An 11,378-nucleotide genomic window follows, 5' to 3' on the forward strand; every position below is an offset into this window, starting at 1 on the left:
GGATCAGGTCCCTGTGGAGGTTACACTTCTGATCTCATATGTGCGCTGGCTGCATTGCTTAGTGAATGTATGGGCCAACAATGTTCTCCCATGTCCTACAGCTTGCTTTGTAGGACACACAAGAATATGATTGTAAGAGGAAATTTGGTTTGTTGTAGGATGTCCTTGGGACATGTGCTGGTGTACTTATAGGCTGCTTTATTCCAACACAGCCAGTGCTACCATTGAAAGTAAGGTCTGAACTAGGACACTGAATTTATTTCTTTATCTCTGAAATAATTGTGTCTCTGGCAACAGCTATTGTATTCTCCATTAGCAGAAGAGGCTCTTAGTGATGAGTGAATGATTTCTTCATGTTGCCTCACTGTCAGCTTGAGAACTTAGTCTTTCAACTTGAGCAATCTAAATAAACGACTGTGCTCAGGAGGAATAACTTTAGAGTTATCAACTTGCTATCTGTTATAAGTGTACAGAGCTACAGGGGAGAGAGTTCAAAGTGTAGGTGGGATTGGCTGAAACCAGCCTCAAAGGCATAAATCCCTTTGTTTAATTAAAAACAAAAAACAGAAAAAAAAAACAAAAAACCAACCAAAATCAAAAACATTTGGATCAATTTATATTTCTCTCAATAGCTTGATTTCTAACTGATTAAATAAAACATTTCTTAATTCTAGGAAATGTGAAAAAAATGGCAGTAAGACAATACAATGAAATCTAGACATTGAGTGGACCAAACATCACGTTCTATTTTATTTTTTTCCTGTATCTATTAGAGCTTTCATGGCTCATTTTGTGCTGTAACAGGTAGCGAACACTGAAAATAACGTTAGGATGATTGAGAAAATTTGTCTTATGCTTTTGGCCAGCTCTTCCAGTTAGGACAAGTGATCAAGTTAACTGTGGAAACAAATTTTCAGACAGCTCACAAAAATACAGATCTGGCAGATGTTATTGCTTCAGTTTTTATGAGATGTTGAGGTTTAGCAAACCCATTGTGAGCATTTGGAGTTGAACAAATAGAAAGAAACAAAATCTGAGAGGAATGAAATCTATGAGAGGACTATTATAATGAATTATAGATGACACTAGATAGTGGTAGGATAGTTGAAGAAGCAGTAGAATTTTTCTCAGAAAAAAAAAAGTCCTTTGCTAATTGGTAGTATGAGGATACAGACACATAATGTATCAAAGTTGTAAACTGGAATTTGTGTAGATTATCTCTCCGGATGTATTTTGTTTATTAAATAAGATATGGATAAGATTGGGCTTTCAGGTGACTAGAGTTTTGCCATAGTAGTTCTGGGATCACTTACGTTTTCAAAGCGTGGAAGTGAAGTGAGTACGTGCTTACTTTGATATCTCCTAGTGTAATGGCATAAATTACATGATTGTGAAATGAGATGTTTTAAGAATGGTTTGGGAAGATTTTACTCAAGGTGATATTCCACGTTATTTGTTAGTCACCTTATTTTATCAAGGATATTTTGACAAAGGGAGATCACAAATTTTGAACTATGGAAGTGTATTTTTGGTTCTAGTAAGGGATCCATTTTGCCTATTCATTTCTTCTTAAGCAAATATATGGTTTTCTTGGATAGATTAGACTCTGAGCAGCTGTATAAGCTTCCAAAAAAAAAAAAAAATAACATTATTTAACTGAATATCACCTGACTCCAATCAAAACTAACAGTCAATGTGGGAAATGTATTTTTACTGACCATGGTAGTTACAAAGAACAGCTTTCTAGTGTATCCCTATCCAGTCACTGTAACGTGGATGAAAATTGTAATGCCCTCAATTATTCTCTCAGTACAGAGTCTAAAGCTATGTTAATTTAAATTTGATGAGTTGCTTTATAGGCACATATCTTTAGTTTTAAATGCCCTGGGGTTTCCACTTCTGTTTTTCTTCATTCATGTTTGTTATTTAGGATCTGGAACATGATTAAAAGTAAAAGTAAAAGGTAAATTTTTTGATTGGCCTACAGATAATTCGCTACAAAAAGAATATTTTTCTGAAGGATGACTTAGCATAATTCTCCACTTTCTTGTTGTATAAAACCAAAGAATAAACTTCCTGTTGATTCTGTGATTCTGTTGGTTAATTTATGTGTAAAACTGTTTTAGTTTAGGTGCTAAGTGGTGCGTTAGCAATTGAGGATAAATTAGTACTAGTTGTATTTGTGTAGCTGTTGACAATTATTATGACTTCTGTCTAAGTCTTTAAAGGTACAGTTATATTTAATCTTTAGTTAACCATAATTAAGAATGAATTATTATCCAGCTGGAAAAAAATAGCTGGAAGAAGAGAGATAATTAACTACAATTTTCCTCCTCGCTAGATGGGAAGACAAAAGATAAGGGTTATCTCTATCTCTATCACTATGATGTGGCTACATATTCAAAGGAATTTCTTAGTCTCGGAAGGGAAGAACAAAGTTAAGTTAAATTTCAAGTCTCATTCAAAGCAATCAGAGTAATTTTTAGTGAACTGGGTAAGAAAAATATTTTCAGTTCATTGTTTGTTTGTTTTGTTCCCCCTCAAGAATAATGTTTAATTTGTATAAAGCTCCATTGTTCCCAATAATATTTACTGGGAAATAAACTTGTGTTTGTGAATGTGAATGTGAGTTATGCTACTAAATACATGTGTCTCGGGAATGTTTAATATATAGTATATAAGATACATAGGCTTGGAAGTGAAACAAAATAATACTATTCCATGTACATCCTAAATGTTGTTTTTTTCCTGTGCTGGTGACAGGAAAATCTCAGCCTAGGAGGACCTAGTTTGTCATCTCCTTTGCTGAGAGAAAGAAAGGTTTGTGGGTGTTATTGCCTGCAGTTGCCCTGAACCCTGTGGAATATTTCTCATTTTATGTAGAGTGGAAGAGTAATCCAACTTTGAGTTTTTTGTTGCCACCCAACCAGATTGCCCAATGAATCTAGTTGTTTTCCACAAGAAATCTATGTACGTTTTTCTCTATCATCCATTGGATACAGGAGACAGAGTGTTGATAACACCATGTTTCAGCTGTTGCTGAGCACTGTTTACACCAAGTCAAGGACATTTCAGTTTCTGATGCTGCCCTGCCAGTAAGAAGGCTGCACAATAAGCTGGGAGGAGGCACAACTGGGACAGGTGACCCAATATGGCCAAAGGGATCTTCCATACCTTGTAGTCTTGCTCAACAATAAAACTGGGAGAGTTGGCCATGAGGGCTGCTGCTGCTCTGGCTGAGGTGTCAGCAGGTGGTGAATGATGGCATTGGGCATTGTTTCTTTTGTACATTCTCTTACTATTATTACTTTTCATTCCTTTTCTGTTTTATTAAACTATCTTTTTAGTTTTACCTTTTTCTGACTCTCTCCTCCATCCCACTAGGAGAAAAAAATGGCTGTGTGGTGCTGGGCTACCTACCAGGCCAAACCACAACAGGTTGTAACATTGCAACGTTCATACATTTCAAATGAGAGATTTTCTTGAAGCAATGCTATTATTTTAACAATTTATTGTAAAGTCATTGATTTTACGTTGCTTCAGGGAAGTTTCAATTTATTACTGTTAATAATGCTTCCGTGATTGCATGAAAAGATCCTTGTTGCTACCAATTAATTAACCCATCAGAAAGTATCCTTCCTTTTAGAATAGATAATGATTTATTTTATTTTTTTTTAAATATCTGGCATTGCCAGTTGTCAGGTGAAGCAATAATGTGAATATTCTGGAAAACCTTTTCTTCTTTCATTTTCCCGTAAATGTCCTGTTCAAATTAGTCTCAGCACAGTCAGATGTTGGACAAATTATTTGCTTGATCAGACCTCCTGGTGTCTGCTTTTCAGTGGAATCTTGGTCCATACTTGTACTACTGCTAACTCATGTATTTAAATTTTAGTATCTGTTGAGTAAACAAGTTTTCTTACTGAAGAACTGAAGGTTTTTATACTCTTAAAAGTCTATTAGAGTGATCAAGTGCAAGTGACTAGTTAGTATGTCTGAGTGTCTGAGCTTGATTAGCACTGTCTCCTGTGTTCTTAAATCCTGTTTCTAATCTTCATTCATGTCCATTTCTAAAACAAGCTGCTGGAACATCAGGCAAAGTCATACATTCCAGATGCATGCTTGATTGCATTCAGGCAGGGGTGAGGAACATCTGACCGTTCCTGTTAGAGGGTCTCATGCCTGTTGTAGATACTGGTAGAAGCTTTGCTCAGTATATGATGACCTATGTGGCTGGCCTTGTGTATTTACATATGTATTTATAGAGTGCCTCTGCTAAGAATACAGAGGCAGCCTTGCTTCTGTCTCCACCTGGGAACTTGGAATCACCACAGTCTTGAATCAGTCCAGCTGCAATGAGGGAACTCCTGGGTCCAGAAGTCCACTGGATTTGGCATCCTCTTTTATTATTATTATTGGAAGAAAGCTAAGTAGTGTAAACACATTCAAAGAGTACGATCATCACAACTTGTAGCGCCATTTTATTTGTTGATGTCTAGTGCTTTTTATATATATACTATCATTCTGCTAAACGGAAACATGATTTAAAATAAACAGTGAAGTTGAACATAGAGCAACAGATACGAATGAGTTTTAACTTACCATACTGTGTAAATGGGCTCTGATTACCTTCCAATACTGATCGCTAAAGGAGACTTTCTGAGTAGAAGAGTCATGTAGCCTTAATTCAGGAAAACAGTGATGCAAAAATTGAGCTTGGCTCATGGAAAAGTATAAGTTGAGGATTCCTAAAGGGATAACAAATTACCTGAGAATAATTCGGCTAATCAGTGAGCCATTGAAAGTGCTGTGCTATACTTCAGTGTTCTTAGAGCTTTTGTGCATGACTATGTATTTTAATTGGAAAACATACGGATTTTTACCACCTGGTGTTTTTACATGCTGCTTAGCTGTAGGATATGAAGAGATTGCAATGTATGAGCTAATAATCTAAGTAATGACATAGCTATTATTTCAATATTCCTGTAAAAAGGAATAGCACATCTTGAGTATAACAACTGCACTCCTGCCTTCCTTTCTCACAGAGTTACTATCTACATATACAAATTATGTTGAATTACTGCTTGCAAAGGAGGCTTTGACCACATAGGGAACATTGTGATTATTAGATAATACTGATCTTTTGCTCCCTCAGGCAAAGATACAACAAGATCTAACAGTTAGAAATTTAAGTCAGTAAAGTCCAAACTGGAGAGATGATAAAAGTAGCCAGCAATGAGGGCAAGCATTAGTTGGAACACACTACTAATAGGCACGGTACTTTTTCTTTGTTTGTTTTAGGATTACAGAATACCATCTGATATGTCAGATACTGAAGTTATGTGTCAGTGTTTAATATACTATGAAGTGCATAATGTCATGCTTGTTAAATGTATGAAAATATCAACTATAAATATTGTCTGTCTAATCTGTCTATAGCGATACAAATAAGGTAGTTTAAAAAAGTTCAATTGACTAGTCAGTCACAATGTAGTACTTAGTCACTTACTTCGTCAAGGAACTTCTCGTAGCCCGTAAGGTGGTCGAGAGGCATATTTTAATGATGGAATATAAGAGACCACTGTCAGCTCCTGCTTGCGTCACAACTTCCATGCCATAGAGGAGATGCTGAAAGGCCTGATGCTGCTGGTAAAGTATTTTTGGTCTTGCTTGTTCTGGGAAAGATTACTCACTTTTATCAGTTACGGGTTTGTGGGTGTTGCTAAGACAAGCCAGGAAGAGACAATATGGTGACATTTGTTGAACTGTAGTTGCAATAATATGCTAGAAATCTGTTTTTATTGCATTTCATCAGCCTTCCACATGAAACGTGGAGGAAGATGAACTACTATCAAGATGTTCTGCTGTTGGTCTTTGCTTTAGTCATGACCAAATGGCCATCTGTAAAAAATAAATAAATAAATAAATAAATAAAATAATAATAAAAAATAAAAATAAATAAAAAAATAAATAAAAAAAATAAAACAATAAAAAAATAAAATGCCCACCAGTGAGGAATGTCATTCCCTTCAGAATGAAAATTTATTTTCTCTTTGTGTCTTTAAGATTTCTTGGACAACCTAAATGATTATTTAATTCCATTGTGACTTAGATGGGACCTAGGTATGTGTGTCCCAGTGGTGCAGGTGGTAGGAATGCCGCATTGCAACACCGGAGGCCCTGGGTTCGAATCCCCTCTGTGGCGCAAGTGGTAGAAGTGCCGCTCTGCTACACAGGAGGCTCGAATCCTGGGGGGTTGGACTCGATGATCTCTAAGGTCCCTTCCAACCCGCACGAGACTATGATACTATGATATTGATATAAAATATTCAGGCCCTTGTTGACTTTCTTAAATGTTCAAGCTCACTTTTTTGAATTATGATGTGATGGATATTCTACTAACTAGATGCTACCAGGGACAGTCTTTTGATATGGAAAAATTATGTCCAAATATTTTCATTCCTTCTTTGTAACTACTTTGTTGTCACATTATTATAAAAAGAAAAAATACAGAACAGACCTGGTGCAGAAGGATTTGTGTAACAAAGAAGAGTTATTCAAAAGTGCTGTTTGAATAGTGTGCATATGAAACAAGAATTTCATTGGTTTAATACCATTTTTTACTTTTATCAAGATTTTAAAAGAAGACAGGAATGAAAATCTCATAGGTCTTGAATGGAAACCTTGCTGACATGTAGCATAGAAACTTGGGTACTTGGTGTGATATTACAAGTGTATACTATGCTTGAATCTGAAAATGCAAGCATATTATTATTTTTTATTTTTTAAAAATGCAGAGTACATTTCTTGAGTAGTAAGGTCACTTATTTCATTCTTAAAAATACTATGGTTATTAAGTAAGTTCCTTTTACTGCAATTAATAGCAATGACTAGCATAAAATGAAGAAGCATAATTGTACATTTTTTTTGGTGGAATGAAGCACATGGAATAGAGAATAAAAACAAATGTGGTTATTGTCAGAAATGGATAATAGAGGAACTCTAGAAGGAAGGAATTCAGTTAAACTGTGTCCTTTGAAACACATGGCTAATAGATGAGAGAGGTACATCAGTTATATGAAGGTCGATCAATAATTGGTCTTTACAAAGAGGAATAAGAAACAAATGTGTGCCGTTAATGAGAAGGAATTAAATACAGGCAAGAAGTCAAAAGCATGCATCATAAAATATGAATAGTGAGACTGAATGATGAAACAAATCAAAATTCTATTCAAGATGAAGTCCTGTGGTCTCACTAATAGAGACTCCATAGCTTCATCAGGAAAGAGGAATAACCTTTTTGAAGAAATAAATGTGCTTTCATTTGAAAGTATAAAATGAATAACCCTTTAAAGTTCAGAACAAGTTCTTGTCTGCGAACCAACAAATTGTTATCTGATGCTTGAATATGTAATGGTGATGAATAAAGAATGTGGTTAGAATTTTGGGCAACTGTAATTAATGAAGTAAAATGCAATTAATTTTAAAAACAAACAAGGAAGCAAACAAACAAAAAGAACCATCAAGACTGACAGAAAAAAAGATGAAATGGCATTTTTTGTTTCACTGGTTGTTCATACCAGCATCCTTAGTGATGAATGCAGAACTGAAAACTTAAGACAAAGCTCAAGGCACACAGTGTCAACTTTCAAGTTTATATCTCTACAGAGGAACAGAAGGGAGCAATGAGAAAGTAACAGTTTTTATACACATCAGTAAATTAAGTGAAATGATTGGAAAAAAAAAAGTTATCAGGAAGATAAATAATCCTTTTTGTGAATAGCAGCTTCAGAGATTTTACTGAAAAACATGATGAACACTTAAAATCTTACAACTGCCATAGTCACACATGAATTGGAGGTTTAAGTTCTTATAAGATAAATCTACCTTGTGTTTGTTAAACACTTGCTTCTACTTTAGTCAGTTCTCTGCCTTTGTCTTCAAGTCCTGATTGTTTCAGTATTATCTGTCTTTGATGAAGACTTGTATTATGAAAATTTTGGAAACTTTTGGTTCCATTCTGGATCTCCTTCTAAAGAAGATCTTCATAGAGGTCTGAACAGTTACTGCTCTCCACTGAGAATCTCCACTGTGTAAGGACATTGTACCTGTCCCATGCTTCTTTTTAATTTTTGCTATTGACAATTGGAAAGCAGAATGTGGTATTTTCATGAGATTTACATTGAGATTGATACACACAATTAATAACTGAACGAGGTAAGTTCACAAGACCTTCGCATTAATGACATCCACAATTGACTTTGTCTGTCTTTCTTTGCTTTTTTTTTTTTTTTTTCCCCCTCCAACAATCTGTTTAGAGGGAAAGAGAAATGGACAGCAACAGCAGGTTTTCATTCAAAGCTGACTGTAATCAAGAAATCATCTACGACTTTTGAATTCAACATTTAGCTTGCCATTTTTGGGTGTTCAGATTTTCTTATTTGATGTCATTTGACCTGGGAAATTCTTCAAATGTCATTACTAACTCATTAAAAAATGTATAAGTTAATGTATAAATGTACTCTCTGGATAATTAGTGTAGCCTTCCAAAAATGCTGGTGTGCTTCATTGCACCATCTTTGCAGCACTAATCATTCTACAGAAGAGAAGAGAGAATAACAGCCACTTTTCTACCTAGAACAGTGTGTTATTTTCTGTTTTAATGACAGCATGTGCCACCTGGCTTGTGTTGTAGTAGACTCAGTTTCTTTTCCCTTCTTTTTAATATTTAAAGTTTATGAAGTCCATATCTGTCAGCATTTACCTTTCTTTGGGTACTGACTGTAGAAGTTCAGTAATGAGAAGTGGCTGATACCTGGAGGAAATTGAGGGATAGAAACCCTGACGTGTCCTGTCCATGTGCTACAAGCTCTTGAAGGTTCCTGCTTTTTCATCTTTTAGAATAAGAGTACTTTATCTACTCAAAAATAGGAAGATCCAAGTTGGTTTATTTTTGTGTGTGTGTGTGCTATTCCGGTCCTACATACCCAATCTCTAAGAATATCTATTAAATATTTCAATAGTCAAGATGGGTATTAATTATTTTCATTTTTTGAGTTTTGAGATTTATGAAAATTCCTACACTGACACTCTTGAACCTGAAGTTGCCTTTTCCTTTTTCTTTCTGTTCCCCTCTTTACATGTTCCCTGGTGCCAAAAGCAGTTATTAAAATGAATCAGCTGAGTATGGCACAAGTGTTGCTTGAGAATATTTCCTCTTGTACCTCATCTTTGTTTGATTCTACCTGTACCTGCCCCGGTGGCGCAGTGGTTAAGGACGCCGCCTTGCAACACTGGGGCCCGGAGTTCGAATCCCCCCTGTGGTGCAAGTGGTAGAAGTGCCGCTCTGCTACACAGAGGCTCGAATCCCGGGGGTTGGACTCGATGATCTCTAAGGTCCCTTCCAACCCGCACGAGACTATGATACTATGATATGATACTCATCGCTTCTCAATACATCAATAACTGGCATCACTTGCAGTACTAACATTGATGATGTGGGTACCTATCTACTATATGCTGCACTGAGAAGTATAGATCACAGTATGAAAACTCATAATGATAGAAATTTACTTCTGTTCTGAATTTGAGTCAATGTCTTGCAAAAGATGGTCCAAATCCCAGGAATTATAATATATATATAAAATTTCTTTATATACATACATACACACATACATACATACATACATATATATTTAATATGTATAGTATAAATAAATATATTATATATGTTACACATATATAATATAAATATATTTTAATATAATATATTTATTTATACTTTTTAATGTATATATACATAATACACACACACACACACATATATTATATCTTCAGGTTATATACATACATATATATAGATATATATAACCGTGGGAACTAATATATATATAGTGTGTGTACATATATAAATATATATAAAATTATATATATATATTGATAATTCTGGGGAAATTTATTTAAATCAAGGGTATCATGATATTCTCTTTATGTTTCTGTATTATCATGTTCAATTCTTGATTTAATTTTTACAGAATGTGTCTGAATATGAGTCAGAATGTGTATGTAGAACATCAAACAGAAGACGGTATGCAGAGACTGATGAGGCACTGGAGGAAGTTGCCCAGAGAGGTGATGCCTCTGGAGACATTCAAGGTCAAACTGGACGGATTTTGAGCAACCTGATCTAGCTGTAGGCCTCCCTTTTCATTGCAGGGGAGTTGGTCTAGATGACCTTTAAGGGCCCTTTCCAATGCTAAGAATTCTATGATTGTAATTAAAAATATACTTTCAATTTGCATTAGTGATATATTCACACAAGTTACAGAGAGCTTTTAGGATAGACTTGACATTAAAATCTAAAAAAACAACCTTTTTAGAAACAATATCACCTTTAATAGAGAGAAGGACAGAGTATGTGAAAATGGAGGAAGCAAAAACCCAAGGAATTCTTCTGTGCATTTGATTTTATGGCGATACCAATAAATAGAAATAGATAGTTTTCCTTCTATTGAAAACTATTTTCATTTAAAAAACAAAAAAATCCTGCAACACATTGCTCTACCCATAGACACATTTTTGATACTGTCTGAAAGTAATTTTTTGCTAGTATCATTAGAATGAAATAGTACATATTTGGGTATAACAATCATCTGTTTTGCTGCATCTCACATTTAATGGTGGGTTAGCTGGATCAAATTTTTTATGGGCAACCACCAGAGAAATGGACATGTTTTATCTTCAAACTGTATCTATTTAAAAATCTGACATTTTTTATGTTTATTGAATTATGACTGTTATTAGGAAAAAGAAAAAGGGGGGGGAGGGAGGGGCTAAGAAAAAAAAAAACCTTAAAACTTTTGCCCCAAATTTACACATCATATGTAGGTGAGATGTGTCTAAATGTATTATCAGATCAAAAGTGTTAATTAAAAAAATAATGCATTTCTTAGATGAGGGATATTCTATGTATCTGGTTAGAATCTAGCATTTGATTTAGTGAAGGGTTGTTAGGGCACTATGGTTGGGTCGTGGCTGGACTAGATGATTTTTAAGGTCTTTTTCCAACCTGAATGATTCTATGATTCTATGATTCTGTTTTGCTATGATAGTAATATTGCGTGAGGAAAAGCATTTCTGAATGATAAGCTTGCCAAAAATCTTCTAACAAGTAGGGACAGTCATACTGCACATGAGAGCATGACTAGCTTTTCTCTGTGTTGAAAATTCTAACAGAGGTGAGCAGCTAAGGCACTACACTGCTTTTATGTTCAAGAAGTTTCTGAAATGAAAGCTGTTCCACTATTTCTGCATGCTCCTTTATGTATTTTGATAGTGAAAACTGGTTATATGCTAAGAGAACACCCTTCTGCGCCTAT

At 35.0% G+C, this 11,378-nt stretch overlaps 1 long non-coding RNA gene across 1 annotated transcript in view; it reads left to right on the forward strand.

The window, feature by feature from the left end:
* LOC107322566 overlaps positions 1–10,186 on the forward strand; it is a 46,905-nt gene extending 36,719 nt beyond the window's left edge. Inside the window, exon 3 of the long non-coding RNA XR_001558985.2 lies at positions 10,035–10,186. This is a non-coding gene — a long non-coding RNA (uncharacterized LOC107322566). The remainder of the gene's footprint in view (positions 1–10,034) is intronic.
* Positions 10,187–11,378: the final 1,192 nt, after the last annotated feature.

Source organism: Coturnix japonica, chromosome 1 (assembly GCF_001577835.2).
Source record: "Coturnix japonica isolate 7356 chromosome 1, Coturnix japonica 2.1, whole genome shotgun sequence".
In the NCBI taxonomy this organism is placed as follows: Eukaryota; Metazoa; Chordata; class Aves; order Galliformes; family Phasianidae; genus Coturnix; species Coturnix japonica.